Raw genomic sequence first — 24,761 nt, 5'->3', positions numbered from 1 at the left:
ACTAAGACACTTAGACACACACACACAAACCCCCCCACACACAAATACACACCACACATTAGTTTATAGACAGATAATAGTTATCTCGACTACCACTGAGAACCTTTTATGTGCCAGTCACTTTGCTGGCTGTGAACGTTTCTCACTCTCAACCCCTACATTCCCACTGTAAGATAAAGAAACTCAACAGTATTAAGAGTTTACAGTAAACGACCGAATTGGATTTAAACCTGAGTTGGTTTGGTTTTGAAGTCTGTGATCTTCCCACCAAACCACCAAACTTATGTTCCATGAGGACCCTAGGTGGGAAAAAGGAATGCGTGGACATTTCTCCTCCCAGTGCTGTGGGTCCCAGCTGCCTGGTGTCTTAAAAAGGCCCTGCTGCAGGGACAGGATGCTAAGATTCCAGTCCTCACTGAGACTGAATTGCCATGTGAACCAGTGTGAGCTCCTCAGCTCTCTGAGCTTTGCAAATAGTATCATGAGATAAAACTGTACTCATGGGCCCTTCTCACTCTCACATACCAGGCTTTTGTTTTATTCAGAAACATCTCCTCTACTAACAGGCAAGCCAAGGAGTCATTCAAATAATACACGAGTGTGTATATTCACTAAGAAGAATGCAATTCCTTGCTCACGCATGTAAGTTGCACTCCAGAAATAACTGAATCAGACAGTTTTGATGGCTATGAAACTGGTGCCTGAGGAATTTTGGAGAGTTTTCCATTTGCTGGAGGTAGAAAAGGTCATTATTTATTTTCTCTCACAAGCCAGATCAATGAGCCCTTCTTAATCCTTGGACTGGTTTTCTGGCATTTTTCAATACCCGGAAACACATAAAATATGTTATTTGAGAAATTTAGCAGGCGTGTTTCAAAGTTAGGTGAAAATAATTTAGAATAAGATATCTTTGTTTATTTTGAAACATAACTGGAACTTGGAGAAACATAAGTTATTTTGAATTTAAGGGTTTGAATGATATTCCTGTGCCCCAAACCAACAAGTTCTTTTCTATTTTAAAGATACTTTTTGCTGAAGGATAGGATTTTGAGCATGTAAAATTTGAATATGAAAGAAGCCTTTAATTTTTACCCCAGTTCAAATTATTGACTGTGATAGGCCCAGAAAAGATGGAATTGATAAAAATAGCAAATTGCTGTTTTTATATTTCAGAAGAAACAAACAGATTTTTGATAACTATTTCTTAGAAAGAGTTGGAATGGGCTAGGCACAGTGGCTCACACTTGTAATCCCAGCACTTTGGGAGGCCGAGGCGGGTGGATCATTTGAGGTCAGGAGTTTGAGACCAGCTTGGCCAACATGGTGAATCCTCATCTCTACTAAAAATACAAAAAAGTTAGCCGGGCATGGTAGCGCACGCCTGTAATCTCAGCTACTTGGGAGGCTGAGGCAGGAGAATCACTTGAACCTGGAAAGCGGAGGTTGCAGTGAGCCAAGATCGGGCCACTGTACTCCAGTCTGGGTGACAGAGTGAGACTCTGTCTCAAAAAAAAAAAAAAAAAAAAAAAGAGTTGGAACATCCCACTGCATGCAGCCTTGTGCATAGTTACAAAAACACCGCCAGAGTTATAATTTCTGGACGACAAGTCTATTTGGTTTCTGTGGTAAATTTAAGATTCCTGCAGAATCTTAAAGGCAATATTAACAAAACTCATAACCACTGTCGACTTCTCATTATTAAAGTGTTATCTTTTAATTGTATAAAACCTGGAAACTGTATTTAATATGGTGTCCATGATAAGATGGAATAGCAGAGACTTTGAGAAAAACATCCAGGTCAGACTGCTTTGGGATTATACTTTGGGGAATTTGGGATGAGACCATAGGCTGGTGGATAGGGAAGGGGTTTGTCACTGAGCGAATGTTTCAGTCCTTGATGTAAATCTTATAGAAGGAAATGAGGGCTCATGAGGTGGACCTTACTCATGTTTTATAGGTAAATTCTTCTAGAACAAACTCCCTGGGGTTGGCAGTCAGCCTGGCCCTCCTTGAGGCCTGGTGAAGCCTGATGTGGATTCATAGCGAGTAACTTGCCACTGTCCCGTAGGGTCAGGATGACCTGGGCTGGGAAGGGATGCCCAGGTGAGTCTGCACCTGGGGAGCAATAGTTGCAAATGATTCTGTCCATGTAATTTTCCATCCATTGTCCCAGAATGCTCCACGTCTTTTGTATGTTACAATCTAGGTTTCTCGGTGGTGGTAGACGTGATGGTAGTGCTATTAGTGGTAATGATATTGACAATAATAAAACACTTTTACAGTGCTTATGAATATTTCTGGTACTATTCTGAATACTAAATGATAATGTATTTTGTCCTCACAATGCCCTTGTGAATGAGGAACTAATATTTTCCTGATTTTACAGGTTAGAAAATGAAGGGACAGAGAGGTTTCCTTTTTTTTTTGACTAATTTCCTTAGAAAGGAAGTATATGACTTTGCTAGGGCTGCCATAACAAAATACCACTGACTGGGTGGCTGCAACAACAGAAATTTATTTTCTTGCAGAAAGGTGGCTGACAGTCCAAGATCAAGGTGCCAGCAGGGCTGGTTTTTCCTGAGACCTACTTCCTTGGTTTGTAGATGGCCATCTTATTGCTGTGTCTTCACATGGTCTTGTCTCAGGGGCATGCATGTCTCCAGCCAAATGTCCTCTTCTTGTAAGGACACCAGCCCTATTGGACAAGGACACCAGCCCTATTGGACTAGGACCCCACACTTATAACCTTAATTAAGCCTGTAAAGGCTCTGTCTTCAAATACAGTCACATTAGGGACTAGAACTTTGACATGTGAATTTCATATCATAAATACAGAGAAGTGCAATTTGGTGGTAATAGCTAAGATGAATAGGAATTCTGATATGATTTTGAGAAACATTCTCACTTAAAGTCTCAGCATATAAATAAACTTTAATCACCTTGAAGATCAGACAGCTTCTTAAATATAATGATCCATTCTCAGTTACCTATTAGTGGGAGGCCACGATAATAGAGACCTGAATTCCAAATATAATTAAAAATATTTGTGTCACTGCTTAGATGCCATCTCTTTCTTTACCAAACTTAAAAAAAGAAAAATCTCTCCCCTAGAGCTCTTAAACCACATGATTCAGCTACTAACCGAAGCTCACCCTTTTGGATTTCCCCTGCTGTACTGTGGTCGAGGTGCTAATTAGCAGGGAAAGTGCCAAATGGCAGGCAGCCAGAGGAAAAGCAGAGAAGCTGAAAGACCTGCACAAACTGCAGGTTTGTGAGTTGCAAAATTGAGATATGCCTCTAATGAGTTATGTATTAAAGCCCCTCTGCCCCATGACAGCAACATCACCCTGGCAGAGACCTCCAGTTTCCTTACCTGGTAAACGGGGATTATAATAATACCACATTCCCAGGCTTGCAGGGGTATTAGACCAAATCAGCTAAGAGCAGCAGACTAAGAAACTGGTCTTTATTGAGCATATATTTTATGTCAGACACTTGGCAACATGATTCATTGAATTCTCACATTGACTCTATAAGGTAGGCATGGCTAGCTCCATTTTGTGGATGGGTAAACTGAGGCTGGAGAAACTTGCCAAGTGTCACATACCAAGTACACTTGAACCTCACTCCAAAGGCTTTGCTCCTTCTACTGACCCGTGTTGCAGAAATGCCTGGCATTTTGTGAGCACTCGGTAAATGTCTGTCATCGTTGGAGAGAAAAGGAAAAAAATTATCTCCTTGCTATGAATTTAAACAATATATTTTAAAGCTGCTGGGAGCCTTTTTGTCCTGGTTTTCTGCATCTGATTTACCTGTCCCATTTTAACCATTCACGTGAACATTGTTATGTAACTAGCACATGCTTTTACTGTGTATAACTTAGTGTTACATAAATCTAAAGGCTGCTGACTGCTAGCAATCTTTTAAATGTAATGAGCTGAAAGATTTGCTTTGAGCCTTGGGGCAGGATGGCTTTGGCTTAACCATTTGCTGAGTTCAGCTTTTAGGAGGATAAGTTTACCGCATCCCTTCAATAATCCAACTGAAGCCTGGATTCCAAGCAACTGTAGATGAGATTTAAGTCTCCAAGAATGTTAGAAACTTAAATAAAACAAGGCTTAAGCAGAAAGTCCTCACAATCGTGTCCACATTCCATCAGGATGACGTAATCGAAGGTTGGAACCAGGCGGCCTCTGCCTTTGTGTTCCGGGACCCCTCACTCAGTGCAGAGGGAAATTGACACAGCCATGATGAGGCCTGGCTCACAAGAGCCATAGTTACTGTAGGAGTTTCTGTGGCTGAATATGCTTAGCTATTGGTGGGTTTCTCAGCTATGACAATGATCTCCGTAAAAACACAGAACAAAAATTTTTGGTTAATTGAGGTCAAATTTTGTGTTAAAGGAGGGTTAATTTCCCTCCCCTCTAAGAGAAGAGTCTCTATGTGTTTAAAAACATGTTAACATTTAGTCTTGTCTGTTTTGTTGATCAGTTGAAGTCAGAGCAATAAAATCCCAGGGGTGGAAAGGGTGCAAGGGGCCGTTGGGTTCATTTCCCTCATTTGGAGGCTAAACACATACAGGTGATGATCATACTGTCCTCGAGCTGGGTGCAGGGATCAGCTCTGCCTCATGCTGTTTGTTAATTTAATAAGATGAAGTGTGGGACCCAGGCTGAGTTCCTCAACACATTTTTTCATCTGTAAAATGGGGATTATAAATAATAATAGTACCTACCTTAAAGGGCTAGGCACAGAGCCGTAGATGAGTTGACGTGTTTGGAACAGATCTGGGTATACTGTGGTGTGAAACATTTGCAATTCTTCTTATATTACAGAGGCAAGGACATGTGCTGGATGTGTATGCAGTCTTTGAAGCTGGAGAGACCTGTGTTGGAAACTGTGCTCTGTCCCATACCAGTTCCCTGACCTTGGGTAAGTCACATAAAGTGCGAGTCTTTTATTTTTTTCTAGAGTGGAAATGGGGCTATGAATTCCTAACACTGGTAGGATTATAAGGAAAAGGACAAGATTAAAGTAAACAATACATTATAAGCATGGTGGCTAGCACATGGCTAGTCTTCTCAATGAATATTTTTTAGAAAATGTAAAAAGGATGAATATCGGATATCTTAGTAACTCCTTTAGCTTTAAGCACACATCTCTACACACAGCCACATACAAACATATTGGCTACACATTGGACTACTTTTTTTTTTTTTTTGAGACAGGATCTTGCTCTGTTGCTGAGGCTGGAATGCAGTGGCACAAACATGGCTCACTGCAGCCATGACCTCCCGGGCTCCTGATTCTCCCACTTCAGCCTCCTAAGCAGCTGTGATGACAGGTGCATGCCACCACACCTGGCTAGTTTTTTAATTTTTTGTAGAGATAGGGTCTTGCCATGTTGCCCAGGCTGCACATTTAACTACTTTTACTTTTTCCTTCTTAACTTGTTGACATATGGTAGAGAACACAACCTAAAGTCACCAAATAGGAGAAAAATCTAGATTTCCTTTTTTTTTTTTAATTTTGTTTTTGACCCATTTCCTTAGAAAGGAAGTATATTCATTTGTTAGGGTGGCCATAACAAAATACCATAGACGGGGTGGATTCAACAACAGAAATTTATTTTTGGCTAAAAATCCAAGATCGAGGATTGCATCTTTCCAATTTCTGGCAGGGCTGGTTCCTCCTTGGTTTGTAGACAGCCATCTTATTGCTGTGTCTTCCCATGGTCTTGTCTCTGTGGGCATGCATGTCTGTACCCAAATCTCTTCTTATAAGGACATCAGTCCTAGCAGGCTAGGACCCCACACTAATAACCTTCATTAACTCTGTAAAGGCCCTGTCTCCAAACACAGTCACATTGGGGGTTAAGGCTTTGACATATGAATTTTGGGGACATAATTCATTTCATAAAAGAAAGATATCACTTTCTGCTTCCTCATTCATGTTGACTCATTCAGAGAAAATTTGTGTTATATTTACCATCTGCAAGCCACAGAAAGGCTTCAGAAGAAACTGGCCGTGCTGACACTTTGATGGTGGACTTGTAGCCTCCAGAATTGTAAGAAAATACATTTTCTTTTGGTTTAACCCAACCAGTCTATGGTGCTTGTGGCAACACTAGAAAACGAATATATTCCTCTATCTGGATAATAAACACTGTACTTAAAACATTTGAATATCTGCTATGTTCCAAGCGGTTGATATTTTGAATATTTTTATAATATTTCTGAATCTGTTGATCCTATTATCTGCATTTCAAAGATGATCAGTTGAAATTTGAACCTCAAAGTCTTGCTGTATGTATTCTTTCATACTTTGATCATAAATCATGAATCTCAAAAATCATAAATCTGAGTTTTCTGCCTTTCAGTCATCTGTATGACTTCTCTATGACTCCTGTAAATATTTTCTCTAATTAGCAATAGAATGTAGATTGCATCCAGTACTAGGAAGAGAACAGTTATGTTGGAGCTAGTGAGAGGATCCCCTGGGACTTCTGGGACCTGTTTTGTCACAGAGACATCATAGACTTTCATTTGCTTTGGAACCATACATTTGCAGCCAGAATTTATGCAACAGGTGTACTCCTGAAAATGTTGTATATAAATCAATTTGTTGGCAGTGGGAAAACATATTGGATGCAATAGAATTTACTCTTTAACTGAAACATACTAATCCGTTTTTTAAAAATTTAATTTGATGAATTAATAATTCACCCTGTTTAACTTTGTATGAATCAGCATTTTCCTATATTGGTCTCTGTGGTCAGCTCATGGTGAATTTTTACATGTGTGATAATCCCATCTCCTCCCAGTCCCTCTCTCTCTGCCTCCAGTCCCCTCACACCCTTTCCTCTGACCTCAGACAAGTCAATGGATTTTTTGTTTGTTTGTTTGTTTGTTTTTTAACCCTGTGTAGATCATTGGCTGGATGAGGATCAGACAGGATCGTGAACATAAATGCACTTTGAAATCTACGAGGTGCAGATTGTTATTATTACAGTAGCAGGAGGGATGCAGTTTATTATTTCCCCTAGGAGACATTCTTTATTTCTATTTGTTAAGCCCGATTATTGTAGCTTTTGACCATGTCTTTGTAACTTAATAACTAGATCAAAATAAGCTCCTGGAAATGGATCTTTTTAAATTATTTCTTTTCCCAGCAAGGTTAGCACAGGCTGGGAATAGAGAAGCTTTTTAATAAATTCTTGCTGATACAGGGACTTTGGGGCAGTGGCAGTTAGATGAAGACGGATTGCAAAATCTCTCTCAATGACCAGCTGAGGGAACACAAGCTGTAAAAGCCAAGAAAGATTCACCAGTAGCAAAGCAATCAAACAAACAGGTAAAAAGTGATGTCATACACTTTGATAGGCAGGTCTGATGAAGGAAATAGAAGATTCTTGGCACAGCTTGGCATAGGACTGACCCTCCTAACCCTCAGGAAGTCATACAGAAGGAAGGTGATTTTAAAAAAATTATATACTTTCCCATCAGTACTACTAGATTTAAAGAGAAGCAGAATTTGGGGGTCTTAAGATAAATCCCGCCTGATGGGAGATGTTAGAACGCTTCTCTCTGCCAGCAGCTCTTGGTTGGGGGATAGTTTTCTGGAAGAATCTTTTGACACATTCAAATGTGATATCCAAATGCTTGGCACATGTTATGAGAATCTGAAGTGGGGGAAAAAAAACAAACCACCAAACTGGATCTATTGAAACTTCAGGGGGTGCACATCAGAAGCAAATGCAAAATTGCTCATGGGACCCAGTGTTCAAAATAGACACTTTTGGAATTTGTTGAGCCTTGCTTGATGGCTTAGTAGCTGATAAATCTGTGTAACTATTCCCTATGTGCAGGGAGCAAGTGTATTTTGCCTCTTTTCCCCCCATTTCTGCTTTGCTATGCACTTTCCCGAGCTAGGCATACCTGTCTGGATTTCTAGTTTCCTTTCTCCAAATTTCAGAGGTACGTGCTTGTACACGTGTACGTGTGCATTTAAAACAAAAATAGTTTCTGTTTGTTCTCCGTTAGAATTCCTCATTACTCATTAACTTCTGTGTGATGATTCTTCTAAGCAGATCCAAAGGATTGTTGGTAAAAGTGCCTTTGTAGGTCATTTTAACTCAGGGATGGCACCTGTTTGGGTGTCTCCATGCCCAGCTGAAGTCCTGTGAAATCTGTTAGCTACCTGATCTGCTTTCTCCACATTAAGCTGGTTTTTATTTTGATACTTGCTGTTACCGTAGTAAGCCTGGATAGCTCTGTAATGAAGAATTCTGAAAGATGAGGACTGCTTTCTCTGACTTTTTGACTTGTCATAGGGGCCAAGTGCAACTCACCCTGGCCTGTTTGTGATTCCCAGGAATTGGCATGGACCAGTTCAAATCTGCAGGTGGAGGACCCCTGGGGAGGATGACTCAGAGACAGGGTTTCCAGGTCCACTACCTCTCCTAGTGCAGGGGTTCTCTTTCAGGACTCACACAAAGCCTTGGGATTTGGTTTCTGTAGGAAATTTCTTTTTCTGTCCAGATTACTCATCCCTGAAGGGTACCATCTAGGACTTCTGGTGAGGAGTCACCTGATAACTGTTGGATGTTTCCTTTGCCTTCAACTGTTCAATATCTCATTAAACCCTCCTGATAGTCAGCAAAAGTGGGCTCAGGGACATGAGAAAATGCAGCCATGATCAGTGACAAGGCTGAAAAACATCAAACCTAAGCCTGTGCTCTTTTCACCTTGCTGTGTGCTGTCAGGCTGTAACCTGAGGTCAACACTGTGCTAGTGTTCATTGGATGGTTGATGATACTGAGGGTAGTAGCGTAAAGAGGATGGAATATTATGGATTTCTTGAGTGAGAATGAGGCTCTGCTTAGCAAATTGGAGAGTGCTACATTCAGAAGAAAACCCTGGGACCAATAAAAGGAATGTCCTACCTGGCAGGTGGAAATCTTCTAGAAGAAAATCTTCTAGGGTATATTACAAGATACGGTTACTTTGCAGGCCACATCTCAGAGCTTTGAAGTCAAAGATGAATTAAAGTCCCTCCCAGTTGGCATGACACACAAGCTTCTTCATAGTCTGACCCTTGCCTAAGGGTCCACCCTCTTTTCCCACAAGTTGACCCACCTGGCCCCACACGGCACAGCTTGCTATTCACTGCTTTGGCATGCTCTTTCATGCCTCTATACCTTTGCTCATGTTGCTTCCTTCTCCAAGAATGTTCCTACCCCTTCAAAATCTCCCCACATGTTGAAAACTTCTACTTATCCTTTAAGTCCAAGCTTATGTCTCATGTGTAGCCTTGGCTAGCGAGTGACTGTTCTTCTGATATAAACTCTTCAAGGATGGAGATGATGTCCTGCTTATCTCCGTAGGGCTCAGCACTCTGCATAATGCATGTCCCCAAATAAGTGTTTGGTGTGAGGAGAGAGAGGCAGTGTGGGCCTCTGAAGGCCAGAAGGCCTGGGCTCTTGTCCCCACATAGCCACTTCTAGATTTGTGAGCTTGGGAAAATCACTTACCTTTGAGACTCAGTTTCCTCATTTGTGAAATGAGGATAATGTTGAAACCACACTCACTAGGTTTTTGAAATACAAGTAAGGTAAGAAATGCAACCTATAAAATGGGATCTAGGTTGAGAAGTAAGAATTGAATATACCAACATTAAAGACTGATACATTATACTAAGTTGAGATGTTTTGATCCTCAAAAGACATCATAAAGAAAGTGAAAAGACCAGCTGCAAAGTAGGAGATGATGAATGTAACACCAGTAACTGAAAAAATCCTAGTATTAAGAACTCCTCAAATCAATACGAAAAAATCTAACCAATAAATATGAGCAAAGGCACAAACAGGCATTTCACGGGAAAGGAGACACATAGGATGAATAAATATGTGGAAATGGAAGCTGATTCCACAGTGTGATGCCATCTTACATGCATCTGAGTGGCAAAATTTAAGAAGTTTGACATTTCTATGTTTTGAAAAGAATGTAGAACAATGGTTTTTCTGCTACTTTGCTATGGAAATGTAAACTGCTGTAATCATTTTGAAAAGCAAGTTGCAATTCTTTTTTGTTTTTAAGAGACTAGGTCTCACTGTGTTGCCTAGGCTGGAGTGCTGTGGCTTTTCATAGGCATGATCATAGCACACTATGGCCTCAAACTCCTTGTCTCAAGGGATCCTCCTGCCTCAGCCTCCCAAGCAGCTGGGACTACAGGTGTGTGCCACCATGCCTGGCTGTGATTCTTTTATAAATTTGAATATTCACGTTTGCTAGCATCCAGCAATTTCCTTGTAGGTATATACCTAAGAGAAAATCTTGCTTATGTGTACCAGAAGATGTGTATAAGAATATTTACAGCCAGTACTCTTTCTAATAAAAAATCAAATAACTCATACAGATACTGACAGGGAATGGATTAGTAAACTGTGGAATAGTGACATAAACAAATATTATATAATTGTGAAAGTGAATGAATTTAATGATAGTATGGATAAATAATATCAACATAATTCTAAATGGGAAAAATAAGTCTGATACATAGAGTTTGATGATAATGTTGTGTTAAAGATTAAGAAAACTGAATGATACATTGTTATATACACAGATAAATGCAATATTATGATGAACCCCAGATTCAGGATGTTGGTTACCCCTGGTGGGGAAGAGGAGACAGAAGGATGACATATGGAGGAACATAAGATAAATATTAATTGGTGGAAAGGTTTCAGTTCTGGTTTAGGTGGTGTGTTACAGAAAGTCTTTATGTTTTTAAACAAATACTAAAGATGCAATGTCATGCAGTGCCCAAGGATGGCCAATGAGTGTGCCATTGCTGATTCAATTCAGTTCTACATCTCTTTCCTGAAACACACGTTCATTACATTTTTACCATGCATGTGCATCTCATGTGGCTGCATACTCCTGGTGCGTGGGAGAGCAAGCTGGAGGGGAAAGAAAGCAGAGTAGGGTGAGCCTCGATTAGTTTATAATTGACTGCCAATGTTGGAGAAGGATCACTTGAAGTGATGTTCGATCTTGAGAAAGTCACTGCCCTACTTTGCCTCAGTTTCCCCAGCTTTGAAAAGGGAAATGCATTCAGTGGCTTGGAATTCCCCTTCCTTCTGTGACTCCTCTTCTCTGCAGGCATTTTTCTCAGGCTTCTCTTCTGTGTCTGTGTCCCTGTCACTGCCACAGAGACCACACCCCAAACACACCCGGGCCATCAGTCTGGGGAAGTGGAACCCAGCAGCCACGGGCAGAATTCTGGCTCCCGCTCCTGTTGGCATCTATGTTTTCTGCTCCGACTGTCCAACCACATTTGTTAATTACACAATTTAGTGCCCTGTAAACAGGGCCACTGTTTCACTTCCCCACAAGCATTCTTGGAAACAGCAGCTGAGGAAGATTTGTTTCTAGTCATGAACCAAATATGAAGGTCACATGATTTTGTGATATTTTTTCCTTACCAGAGAAATATGGGAGGCTTAAGTAGGCCAACCTTCCAATTAATCCTAAGAACAGCTGCCTTCGAGGTGGGTGAGCCTGAATATGATTCATTTTCCTAGTCATTTATCAAGGAAAAGAAACTGTCCGTTGGCCTCCAATAGCTTTAATTAATTGGAGGCTAAACTATAGCACAGCTGGTAGACCCCAGCTTCACAGGCGTGATCCAGACTGTGACCTGTATTCACCTTTGCTTTTGAGTGGAAATGTTAGACCATATAAATAGTGCACATGGACACACACACAGTGCAGGAGTTGGCATCTTCCTGCCAGTGACAGCACTGTGGGAAGCCCCACGTGGCCTTGCCCAGGTGCACTTGTAATTGCTCCTGTTTCTCCTTGGCTATCGTAGCCTCATTTGTCTAATTCTTAGCTCTGCTGAGCAGAGGGCTTTTCCAGTCATCCATGCAATGGAATGGTGGCCTGCCAGGAGTGGATGGACGTAGGAAGGGCTAAATGGAGATTTCCATCTCCACGTTTATTTCAAAACTTAACTCTGGAGTGAAGTGACCTTTTCAAAATCCTGGGAACACTTCATCATCCCCACTAAGTGGGTGAGGAGGTCACTTTGGTCTAGGTTTTCCAAATTTCTTGGGCTTTGCCTGATGGATTCCCCATGATCAGAATGAATCCCAAGAGAGAAGTCTTTCACCCTGGCAGGAAATAGATTAGTTAGGGACAGACCTATGAATTTTTTTTCTGGAATGACAGTGATGTTCAGTTTCAGTAGTGACACACTAAGGGAGCTAAAAATCTAGCAAAAAACAAAACAAAACAAAACAAAAAAACAATGTTTTGAAGGACTGAGCTGATCCTGAACAATGGGTCAGGGCTCTGCAGACTTTGGTGATATGGAACAAGGGAGAGGATAAGAGAACAACAGTGGAGTCATCTCAGAGATTATCTTTCTGGAAGATGACTTAGGGGTTTTCATTCCAGTTTCCAGGGATGTAAATGAAGAGAGATCCTGTGTGCCTGGAAAGACATACTCAAGGTCACTTTTCCCAAAGGCATTGTGCCCCTGGCTTGAGGGCAGGATGCCTGTCCCGAGCAGAGTTGGCTCTGCCCTAGACCTCTTCCTGGTGATTCTGTCCATGCCATCAGCCGCTACACACCTGTTGAAGGCTCCCAAATCACTGGAGTCATCCCAGACCTCTCTCCTGGTTTGTTTGTTTGAGATGGAGTCTCACTCTGTCGCCCAGGCTGGAGTGCAGTGGCACGATCTCAGCTCACTGCAACCTCTGCTTCCCAGGTTCAAGCAATCCCCCTGCCTCAGCCTCCTGAGTAGCTGGGATTACAAGTGTATGCCACCATGCCTGGTTATTTATTTATTTATTTGTTTTTTAGTAGAGACGGGGTTTCACCATGTTGGCCAGCCTGGGCTTGAACTCCCGATCTCAAGTGATCTGCTCACCTCAGCCTCCCAAAGTGCTGGGATTACAGGCGTTGAGCCACCACGCCCTGCCTCTCTCCTGGGTTTTTGACTCATGCATCCAACAGACTCCTAGTTCTTATCCACCTCAGACCTTATGTCTGATTTAAATTCCCTGTCTTTCCCTGAACCCACTTGTCCTCTGATCTCTGGGACTGCCACCACCAATTACCAATTCACCTGGGCTAGACTTTGGATGTCATCTTGTATTAGTCAGGGTTCGCTAGAGAAACAGAGCCAATCAGATATGTGTCTGTGTCTATAGAAAGAGATTTATTAAAAGGAATTAGCTCACATGATTATGGATGCTAACACATCCCCAAGATCTTTAGGGTGAGTAGGCAAGTTGGAGACCCAGGAAGAGCAAATATTTCAGTTCAAGTCCAAAGGGAGGAAAAATCCACTGTTTCAGTGTGAAGGTCATTAGGCAGGAGGAATTCTCTTGCTTTGGGGAAGCTCAGCCCTTTTGTTCTATTCAGGCCTTCAACTGATCAAATATTGCCCACATTAAGGAGGGCAATCTGCTTTACTAATCTCATGCAAAAACAGCCTCACAGAAACACCCAGAGAAATATTCGTATATCTGAGTGCCCTGTGGCCTAGTCAGGTTGGTTCATAACATCAACCATTGCATCTTCCCAGGCCCCATGTCAGTCATCACGTCTTGCTTCCTGCCAGTATCTCTCCTCTCTGCCCCTTCTTCCTTTTCTACTGGGCCTGCAACAGTTCAGCCAAAAAGCAGCACATTCCAATAACCTCCAAATCAGACTTCCTGCTCCTCCATCCTCCACATCCAGCCTTTCCACTGCCCCAGTGCAAGATCTGAGACACACCCCTCACTTTCGACCCTCAATGGCTCTCTGTCCCTCTGTTTCCTACAAAGTAACAGCCAATCTCTGTTCATGGCACTCACAGCTCTGCATGGTCCAGTCCTAACCCCTTTCTAGCTTAAGTTCCCATTTCATTCCCACAGATACTCAGCTTCCACAGCAGCAAGTTCCTCCTCACTTTTCAAGCACTCCTATTCCTATACTCTCTCATCACAGTATTTTCATATTTTTGAGAATACTTATTGCTCATTTCATATCTTTAAGAGCTGATAGGCAGCTGGTCAGACCTCTCTGCTCCTGAGGTTAAGTGGGCCACTCACAGGTCTTTGCATTTTGACACTGGCCTCTTTACCTTGACTCTGTCATGTCATTTCAATCTCTTGCAAGTGTGTGCACACTGCCTTATTCTAGAAGATATGATTGGTGTGTGGGATTCATCTCTGTGCAGTTTAATGCAAGTTCTCTCAGCAAAGAATGGACATTAGATTCAGAAGAACTGTGTGTGAATCCTGACTCTAATACTTTCTTGCTGTGTGATGTGGAGAGACGCTTAACCTCTCTGAACAACAGTTCCTATATCTGCACAACAATGTAAAAAATTTCATTTCAATGTTATGAATAGTAAAGAAAATAGGTGCACAAATGCCCGAACAGCATCTGGATTCTAGTGCATATTCATAGCTCTTGTTAGATAGAAGGGAAAGTGAATTTACCACCCTTCTCTTTTAAGATATTTAGTTATCACATATGGGATGTTAGTTTTCTTATGTATTATTTTCCCCTATTTTACTTTGGTTCTCCTTAATGCACTCAATCCTCAACACAACTTTTAGGAGGACTTGAATTCATGTTACATGCTAGTAATCTCTCTTTCTTTTTTTACGGCTATTTGACTTGAATTCCCACTTGAGAATTAACGCTGACCAGTGTAAAACTTTTACGCTACAGAAGTATGCAACATGCTGTTGCCAACCTCCATCAAACACGGCTCTGTGATGTGATGTGACTTCCATAAGATGACAAGGGTGCCACTCTCTAGGCTTTGAAGGAACCAGTGTGAACCCCCACTCTGATTCTCCTCAGAAGAAACGAAGTGTTGAAAATTAGATTCAGCTGCAAGTGTTCGCAGCGTCACATTCAGAAAGACAGATCAGAAGCTGCTAGAGGCTATTTTCAGAGAACTCCTAATAGGTACAGAACCAAAATACAGACATGGTTGTTAACACTCTGGGAAATGCCAACTTCAAGCTGGATCTGAGCCAGCAGAGAAATTGAAAGTCCTAGATAGCTTATCTCAGAGCAAATCTGTATTATGTAGAAAGTGTGAGATGCAATTATATGGGAGAATTATACAGGAGTGCTCGTTCTCTGCTGTGCATCGCCATGGTGCCTTGAAACTGACGATATCAAGGTGCGTTTGACATTTCCTAAATCTTTATTTCCCTGGAGCAGGTCATTGTTCTTCCCTGTATTCTTTCCTTTGCCTCCTCTTTAAACTCTACCCATTTTCTCTGGTCTGTCTCATGCTTTCCCAGGGCTTCACTCACCGTATATCCCTAAATGAATAACTCATTATATATTTCTAGCCTTGAATTTCTTTTGAACCTCAGACCTGCGTTTCAAGTTCCCCACAAGCCACCTAAATTCAATACCTCTTCTTCCACCTCTGTTACCCAGCATTTGAGCACAAGTTCTTTGACTTCAAGCTGAGATCTTTTTGCTCTTTAAAACAACAACTTTCCTAAGGTACTTTGCTAACTGAGATTAAACCACCGATTTAGAATATTCTCTTGGAAAAGTAAGAGAGTCAGGTCTGTAGCATTGATTAGAATTTGGATTCAGAACCTGGGATCAAGTCTCAGCTCTGCTGCCCTGCGGGAGCACGGCTCTCATCCTTTTCATCTATGAAATGATGATGATCTGTAAAGGATGATAGCTGATAAGAAATGAGTCATTATGTTGTGATTACTGTGTGCAGGCTCTGTTCCCGGTGCCATACATATGTGTGGCACTTTGTATATATACAAACTGTTAAAGCAGTGTAAATATGGCCTGAGAAGGACTCCGTATTTCTCTGTTTGGGTCCTGTGGATAAACTGAAACCTAACTTCATAGGCAGACAAGATTGAAAACCTAACTTAGGAGTATGTGCCTGTAACAACAGCTGAGTCTTGGCCAATCCCAGTGGCCATACTTCAACCACTCATCGATTGCTAAGTGTTTAAACTACATTTAAATATGGCAAATGCCAACCTGTAACCAATCCAGCTGTTTCTGTACCTCACTGCCGATTTCTGTATATCACTTCCCTTTTTTGTCTATAACTTTGTTCTGACCACGAGGCATATCTGGAGTGTCTCTGAATCTACTGTGATTTTGAGGGCTGCCTGATTTGCAAATCATTTATTGCTCAATTAAACTCTTTTAAATGTAATTCAACTGAAGTTTTACTTTTACTCTATGAGGATCGTGCTATTATTCAAATTCTAGGGAATGAAGTTACTGAGTTCGTGGAACTGCCTCCCTTATGTGTTTGTCGTGGGTTACATGCCACACCATGCAGGGTGCTCCTAGGTCCGTGCCTGACATATAGTAGATTAGTGTTCCTTGCCCTTTAAATTCCACCTTACCCCACCCAACAAGATTTTAAGCTTTGCTTGATGTCCGTTGTAGCTTAAATGCATGCATTTTGAGTTTTACTACAAATATATCAAGCATAGAATATAGTTCTTCAAATGTTCTGTGCCTCTTCGCAGATTTCCATTCATCCTCAGGGGGATATACGCACCTCTTGAGGTTGAGACCCGTCTCCTATGGAGGTGGTAAGTCACAGGAATGACCATTTTCTAATTTGACATCATTCTCTTTCTTCTGAAGGCCCTTTCTGGGGTTGTCAGGGCATAAAGGAAGAAATTCAATAGACTCACTTCTGGAAAGTACTTCAATTCTGAAGTCCAGGTTTCTTTACTGGAATGCGATGGTGTTGATGCATCAGGGGAACAGGTGCCTGGCCCTGAATTTCAGCTAAGTTATCCCCACCTGGCTACACATCTCCCCAGCTCATCCCTCACCCATATTTGAGAAGGGCATGGCTGGTGGGGGGCAGTGCAGCCTGAGGTCAGAGAGCAGTTAGGCTTGGGTAGGTAACAGGGCCACACAGAGCTGATTTGATAGTCTTGGTTTTAAGTACAAAATCGTGATGTTGTTAGAACTCAGCCCATCCAAGTCCATGGCTCCACTGATTCTGTCAGTACTGTCAATTCTCCCGGTATAAGCTACCATTACGATTTTCATAGGAAGATGCAATAAGAGATAAGTCAGAATGCAGAGCTGAAGGCAGAACTTAAATAAGATATTTTGTTTTTCCATGTATCCTTGGGAGAGACAAAGGTGCAGTCTTGCCTTAGGCTGTGGATGGGATTTGGAGGAGTTGGGAGGGAGTGGGAGCTGGGGAGAGCCAGCCACTGGCATCTCCTGACATGGAGGTGACAGCCAAGGTCAAGGGCATACCTGTGTGTTCAGAAGAGGTGGGGAAATTCCACATGGGCAGTGTTTAGGTTCTGACTTACCTAAAATGAACCAGTGAACATAAATGTGACTATGATGTAAAGGTATGAAAGAGGCCTTCACAGCCTTTCCCCTCGGAACCCTGTATACTTGTGGTGGCTTTGTTTTGTTGACCAAGAAGATGACTGAAAAGGAGAATGGCAAGAAACAGGTCCAAATTTTCCATAAAATATCAAGAAAGAAGTGGGAGAAGAAAGGGCCTGGAGAGCCAGGTGGTCTACAGATTTTAGAGAGAATTTAGAAATGAATCAGAGAAGGGAGATTTTAGAGAAGAGTAGCTGTCAAAGTAAGTAAGATTTGGGGATAATAAAGTTTCTTTTAGAATTTTTGCTGTGTGTCTGAAAATGTAATTTTCCCATTGGTACCTCTGAGGAAATCCATTTCACATTTAAAGTGTTTTTTTCTGAAGCTTCTCCCCTTCTTCCTTGGGGTTGGGTGACACTGCCCTTTTGGATACACGGCAGTGTGGTATGATGGTTAAAGGCACAGCCTCTTTAACCAGACTGCCAGACATGTTCTAGCTTTACTGCTCCATAGTAGTGTGACTTTGAGCAAGTATCGAATGCCTTTGTGCCTCAGTTTCCTCATCCATGATATAGGGATACTCATCATATTCCCCCAACAGAGTTGCATGTGGTGTAATTTGAAACTGACCCAATTGCTCCACAGAACTGATATTTATAGTTTATTTTGAATAAGCATAGAAATTGACATTCCCCATCTTGAAACTTGAGAAACGGACAGTTGTCTTATCTGAGTTCCTTTCCCAGGAAACCATTAGTCAGTCCACTCAGATAGTATCAAGTAACTGAAATGTACCAGATCACCACATCTGGGCAATGAGAAGTCAGACCCCTCACCTATCATGACTGCCTAACCGACCACTGCTACCTGTTGACCAGCTCCTCTTCCTTACCCCTCCCTAATTCCTGTTTTTATGCATGTAGATACATGTTTTCCCTGCTATGTAAACCCCTAATTTTAGTCAGCCAGGGAGACGGATTTGAGACTAAACTCCCATCTCCTCAGCTGTAGCACCTGATTAAAGCCTTCTTCCCTGGCAGTACTTGTTCTATCAGTGATTGGCCTTCTGTGCAGTGAGCAGCAGAACCTAGACCGAAACCCTAGTGTTTCAGTAACAAAATGAGGTATGACTTGTAGAGCATGGAGGGCAGTGCTGGGACACAGTGAGAGCCGTGAAAGACTGGATTGTTGAATTGTAATGTGACACCTTGTTGGCACCAGCTGCAGTGGGAATTTCAAGGAGTAATTATATCAGATTTTTGACTCATTTTCTGTGATATTGCTTATTAAATAATAGCTATGGATCCAAGTCAAGAATTCACCACTGATATTTCTGTTGGCTCTAGGGTGCAAGGGGTGTGGATTAACCCTGGCGTAGGGTGTGGTGGGACTTGAAGTACCACCCCAGAGACAAAGGGAGACTGGGCAGGGTGCTGAGCTGGGAAAAGAAGATTTAAAAACAAAAAATGAGAGTAATCATGATAATCAGCTAATTCTGTCTTCGGGACTGGACATTTCAGATGGAGGAGTGGTTTATCCAGCATTATAATTCACTCATATGAGAAATTCTCTGAATTTCTCCTGGCAAAACTCCAAGCTTGATGGTTGCCTGATTTCTTAGCAGAGCTGAATACTATCTGGAAGGGGAGGTCAGATGTGGCTGAGGAGCCTGCAGTAAGTCGAGGCTTGACTCTGTCCCACAGCTGGAGAAGTGTTGGGGTAAGTGATGGGCAACAAAGGCTCAAGCCCCTTCTGGGAATTGACATGGAGGGCTGCTGGGAAGATGAACCGTAGGTACAATGTGGTTTCCTGAAGGACCTGGTGCAGGGCTACATAGGTAACTGATCCCCAGCTGTGGGGCAGCTGACAATCAAAGGCCCTGTGCCCTCATTTGCTTCTAGTTTGATAGGGCTGGTCACAAGCAGAGTTTCCATGGTAGCCTGATTCCTGCTGCCCACAGGACCGGCACAGGTGGGACATAGTTGGTAGCAAATACTGCTCTGTCAAGGACTCTGGTGAGGTGGACACACTAGGCATTTTCTCTGCTGGTAGCAGGATATCTAGCAGCTGACAGCATTCAGAAGGGGAAAGACTTGGTGACACTTTAGCATTCTCGCTGTTTTATGGAAGAAATACATCTCCTCTTTATGAACATCCATACAATTTACTAGTGGGTGACCCTAAAATGGGCAAAGATCAGAACACATGTGTGTTCTCAACAATTCCTTCTAGTTCCTCTCCCAATTCCCTCAAAGAGGACTTTGAGACTCTGGCAAGTCCAGACTACCTTTTGAATGCATTTCGTGTGTCTCACCCTATACATTTCCCTTATGAAGGTTTTTCAGTGCTTTTTTTGGGTGGGTATATATCTTGCCACAATATTCACAGAGACAGGCCATGGTACAGCCTCAATTCAGCAATTGATGTCCTGGCTTCCATGACTCTGCCTGCTACTTTCCTTACCTGATAGGTGCACACACCTAAGTTACTCTGTGCTAAGAGGGAAAGGAACACAGGAGCTAATACAATCAAGTATGGCAGCCAATGCCTAGCGTAGTAAGGTGCCATAGCAAGTGAGGGTGTGTCCATGCTTCCCATGCTAAGTAGGAAGTCTAAATCTGAAGGTATGGCCCTGAGAAGACAAATAAGAGGAGAACTACAAGAAAGCTGGGGCAAAGCAATATCAGACCTAAGTGGCCTGTAGGGGACAATCTGAGATCAGAGGCTGCAGGGCCAAAAAAAAAAAAAAAAAAAAAAAAAAGTTTGAGAAAAATGAGAGGTTGGGGCAAAGTGGGCCATGAAAACACAATACTCAAACTTAGAAGTTGGTTTAGTGTCAAGGTAAGTTTTGCAATCCCATTCACTTTTCTGGTGTATATATGTATAAAATTCTTAAAAGTAACTGATATGATTTGGCCATGCCCCCATCCGTATCTCATCTGAAATTGTAGTTCCCATAATTCCCACATGTCATGGGAGGGACCCAGTGGGAGGTAATTGAGGCAGTTACTCCCGTGCTGCTGTTCTCATGACAGTGAGTGAGTTCTCATGAGATCTGATGGTTTCTTAAGGGGCTTTTTGCCCCCTTTGCTCATTCTTCTCCTTGCTGCTACCATGTGAAGAAGAACATGTTTGCTTCCCCTTCCACTTGATTGTAAGTTTCCTGAGGCCTCCCAACCCTGCTGTACTGTGAGTCAATTAAAACTCTTTCATCCCCTTCTGCGCGGTCACGCCGAGCCAGCGCCTGGGCCTGGAACCAGGCCACAGCCCCCCAGCTTCACCCACCACATCCCTACCATGGACCCCCGCAAAGTGAACGAGCTTTGGGCCTTTGTGAATATGTGTAAGCAGGATCCGAGCTTTCTGCACACCGAGGAAATGTGCTTCCTGAGGGAGTGGGTGGAGAGCATGGGGGTAAAGTACCACCTGCTACTCAGAAAGCTAAATCAGAAGAAAATGCCAAGGAAGAAAAACCTAATGGTAAGAAGGTGGAGGAAGACTTAAAGGCGGACGAACCATCAAGTGAGGAAAGTGATCTAGAAATTGACAAAGAAGGTGTGATTGAACCAGACACTGATGCCCCTCAAGAAATGGGAGGTGAAAATGCAGAGATAACGGAGGAGATGATGGATAAGGCAAATGATAAGAAAGTGGCTGCTATTGAAGCCCTAAATGATGGTGAACTCCAGAAAGCCATTGACTTATTCACAGATGCCATCAAGCTGAATCCTCGCTTGGCTGTTTTGTATGCCAAGAGGGCCAGTGTCTTCGTCAAATTACAGAAGCCAAATGCTGCCATCCGAGACTGTGACAGAGCCATTGAAATAAATCCTGATTCAGCTCAGCCTCACAAGTGGCGAGGAAAAGCACACAGACTTCTAGGCCACTGGGAAGAAGCAGCCCATGATCTTGCCCTTGCTTGTAAATTGGATTATGATGAAGATGCTAGTGTAATGCTGAAAGAAGTTCAACCTAGGGCACAGAAAATTGCAGAACATCGGAGAAAGTATGAGCAAAAACGTGAAGAGTGAGAGATCAAAGAAAGAATAGAATGAATTAAGAAGGCTCGAGAAGAGCATGAGAGAGCCCAGAGGGAGGAAGAAGCCAGACCGCAGTCAGGAGCTCAGTATGGCTCTTTTCCAGGTGGCTTTCCTGGGGGAATGCCTGGCAATTTTCCCAGAGGAATGCCTGGAATGGGAGGGGGCATGCCTGGAATGGCTGGAATGCCTGGACTCAATGAAATTCTTAGTGATCCAGAGGTTCTTGCAGCCATGCAGGATCCAGAAGTTATGGTGGCCTTCCAGGATGTGGCTCAGAACCCAGCAAATATGTCAAAATACCAGAGCAACCCAAAGGTTATGAATCTCATCAGTAAATTGTCAGCCAAGTTTGGAGGTCAAGTGTAATGACCTTCTGATAAATAAAGCCCTTGCTGAAGGAAAAGCAACCTAGGTCACCTTATCGATGTCGCAATAATACAAACCATTGTACCTGTGACATGTACATCAAGAGAGCTGGGGTGCTTTGGAGATAATCCCCACCCCTCTCCCCCAAATGCAGCTGAAGCATTTTACAGTGGTTTGCCATTAGGGTATTCATTCAGATAATGTTTTCCTACTAGGAATTACAAACTTTATACACTTTTTAAATCTTCAAAATATTTAAAACAAATTTAAAGGGTCTGTTAATTCTTATATTTTTCTTTACTAATCATTTTGGATTTTTTTCTTTGAACTATTGGGCAGGGAAGATACTTATGTATGGAAGATTATTGCTCTAATTTGAGTGAAATAAAAGTTATTAGTGCGAGGCAAACATAACTCATTTGAGGATAAAGTTTGTGTTGGATATGTGGTTCCTGATGCATTTGGACTTGTCTTTTTAAATGCTTTACCTTTTTTTTTAAAGATTTATTTCAATAAAACTAATTGGGACCACCCGTATTTCAGTAGGATCTGGGTAGGGATTGGAAGTACTTGGCAGGGCAGCAGCAATCTTGCTGTGTTTTATGTAACATGCATCCTTGGGCAGGTTGCCCTTAAATCTTACACTGTGGTGAAGAGATGATTTTTTTTGTGATGCTGCAGTAGAGTTGGAGTACTTAGTTCTCTTCTTGTCCAGTATATCTAATAAGTATTTCATATTATTTCCACATAAGGGAAATAAGGGAGTACTTTTCTTTTTATATTTCTATGCTTAAAATTCTCTTTCCTAGTCAAAAATTGCCCAACTCTGTGTTTGCTTTCTGCTTGTTACATTTTTCTCCCTTACTTTTCTTGGGCTAAAGACAGGCTTTTTCCACCAGCATCATCACTGCTATCATCATTAACAGCATAATTATACAGGCATATTTAATGCTGAGTTAAATTTAATGTGTAATACATATGGTAATTGTAGGGTAATACCCACAACAACTGTAGTTACTTTCTTGGCCATGAGAATGCTTATTTAAGTGTTAGACTTCCATTCTGGCAAAATCTTGCCATATCAGAAGACATTGGAAAGAGGGATTTCCTTTGGTGTCTGGTCTTCTACTTAGAAAATACCTATTGCAGTTAGAGTTTATCTTGTAGTATTCATCTTTGTATTCTGAAGATAATAAGGTTTGAATTAAATTGATATATCCAGAAGGGAACCAATTTTTTTGATCCAGTGTGAATTATAAATGAGATAATCCATAGTTATTCATTGTGGAGTTGTTGAGACTATGAAAGACTCATTGTCTTTGTATTCAGCTCTTCCTTAAATAGCGTAACCATACCCCCACCTCTGCTTGCTTTCCTTCCCTCCCCTCCAATGATAAAGAAAATGGTAAATTTTCTATTGTGCATTCAATTCTTATTTTAAATAAAACTAAGTATAGGCATTGTACCTGACATTGCTACATTTCTACCAATGTTTCAATTAAAGTGCTAGTGTTTAAAAACATTTTCAAGGGATAAGAGCTTCCATACTTTGCTTATTTGAAGAATCAGTGGTAGGAGCAGTGAAGTAAATTCTATGGAGTACATTTCTAAAATAGCACGTTTCTGAAATCACAAATAAGTTTATTCAGGTTCTAACCCTTTGCTGTACCCAAGCAGACAGAAATGCGTATGTTACATAAATGAGAAAAAGCTATTATGCTGATGGAGCATGCTTTTTAAATCCTTTAAAAACACTCACCGTATAAACTTGCCTTTGAGCTTGTGTGTTCTCTTTGTTAATGTGTAGAGTTCTCCTCTCTCAAAATTGCCAGTGTGTACTTGGCTTAACTCAAGAACAGTTTCTTCTGGATTCCTTATTTGATTTATTTAACCTAATTATATTCTAATATTGCAAATATTACCATAAGTGGGTAAAAGTAAAATTCCTCTTCTGAAAAAAAAACAAAAACAAAAACTCTTTCCTTTATAAATTATCCAGTCTTATGCTTTTATTAGCAGGGTGAGAATGGACTAATACAGTAACACTGGGTCATAATAAACATGATAAGCAAAGCTGAAAGAGTTAGTTAAATTATTCCAGGGATCACATCTATCCTATCAAACTTACTTTTTTCCTTTTGGGAATCACTTTTAAAAATACAAGGGCTTTACATGTGCGTTACTCATTATAGCAGCCATTACAAGCATATTCTGAATCTGACATCTAAGCAACATTTTGACATCTACGACCTGCAGGGTTGAGAGGCACCAAAGAGACCACTTCACTTCACAGGTGGTAAAACTGTGGCCCAAGTAATGTGCGTAAACTGTTGAGGATTTCATGGTTTGAACTGGAACTTCTGTCTATTAGATTGAGTGGTATCAAATTTTATTTGGAAGATGAATATTGATATCTTACTCTGCTCTGGGCTTATTTAAATTCATGTTAAGAAAAAATTAAAATAAGCCATACGTCATGGCACACCAACAGAGAAATATCAGTTTTCTATTAATAATGTTTACATTTTATAATGTATCAAGGTTTTCCAAGTGTTTTCTAAGCGAGCTCAATATTGGAAAGACAGATATCACTTTCAGAGAGAAGGAAACAGATGTCCAGAGTGACCAAGTGACTTGGCCGAGGCCTCACCATTTAGGAAACAGTGAGAGCCAAGTTCCACACCTGTGTGGTGACTTATTCTCTGGTCCACTCCACAGATGCCTGGGACAAACCTCACCAGGTTCTTCCTTTTAAATCTGATGTTTTCTCCTGGATGATGAAGCATTTTGTCTACAGGTCTGTATATGTGGAAGAGAGAAAGGTGATTTTTTTTTCCTTAAGTCATTCTCAGAGCTTTTATGTCTCTAGCAGTTTCTGACCTTCACCTCCCTTCTTCTTCTCACTCATTTTCCTTTCTTATCACATATTAGCTCTAGCGTTTTCAGTTTTTATCATAATACATTTTGTAGATTTTTATAG

General features: G+C 41.6%; 1 long non-coding RNA gene and 1 pseudogene across 1 annotated transcript in view; both read left to right on the top strand.

The window, feature by feature from the left end:
• The first annotated feature begins 4,242 nt into the window (after positions 1-4,242).
• Positions 4,243-24,761, top strand: part of LOC109025773 (uncharacterized) — a 45,786-nt gene continuing 25,267 nt past the window's right edge. The window contains exons 1-2 of the long non-coding RNA XR_008677183.2: positions 4,243-4,318; positions 4,836-4,932. This is a non-coding gene — a long non-coding RNA (uncharacterized lncRNA). The remainder of the gene's footprint in view (positions 4,319-4,835; positions 4,933-24,761) is intronic.
• Positions 20,673-21,841, top strand: LOC101141206 (hsc70-interacting protein-like; annotated as a pseudogene).

Source organism: Gorilla gorilla, chromosome 12, assembly GCF_029281585.2.
Source record: "Gorilla gorilla gorilla isolate KB3781 chromosome 12, NHGRI_mGorGor1-v2.1_pri, whole genome shotgun sequence".
Taxonomy (NCBI): Eukaryota; Metazoa; Chordata; class Mammalia; order Primates; family Hominidae; genus Gorilla; species Gorilla gorilla.
Note: the sequence above shows the minus strand (reverse complement) of the source record. Positions and strands in the feature narration are given on the sequence as shown.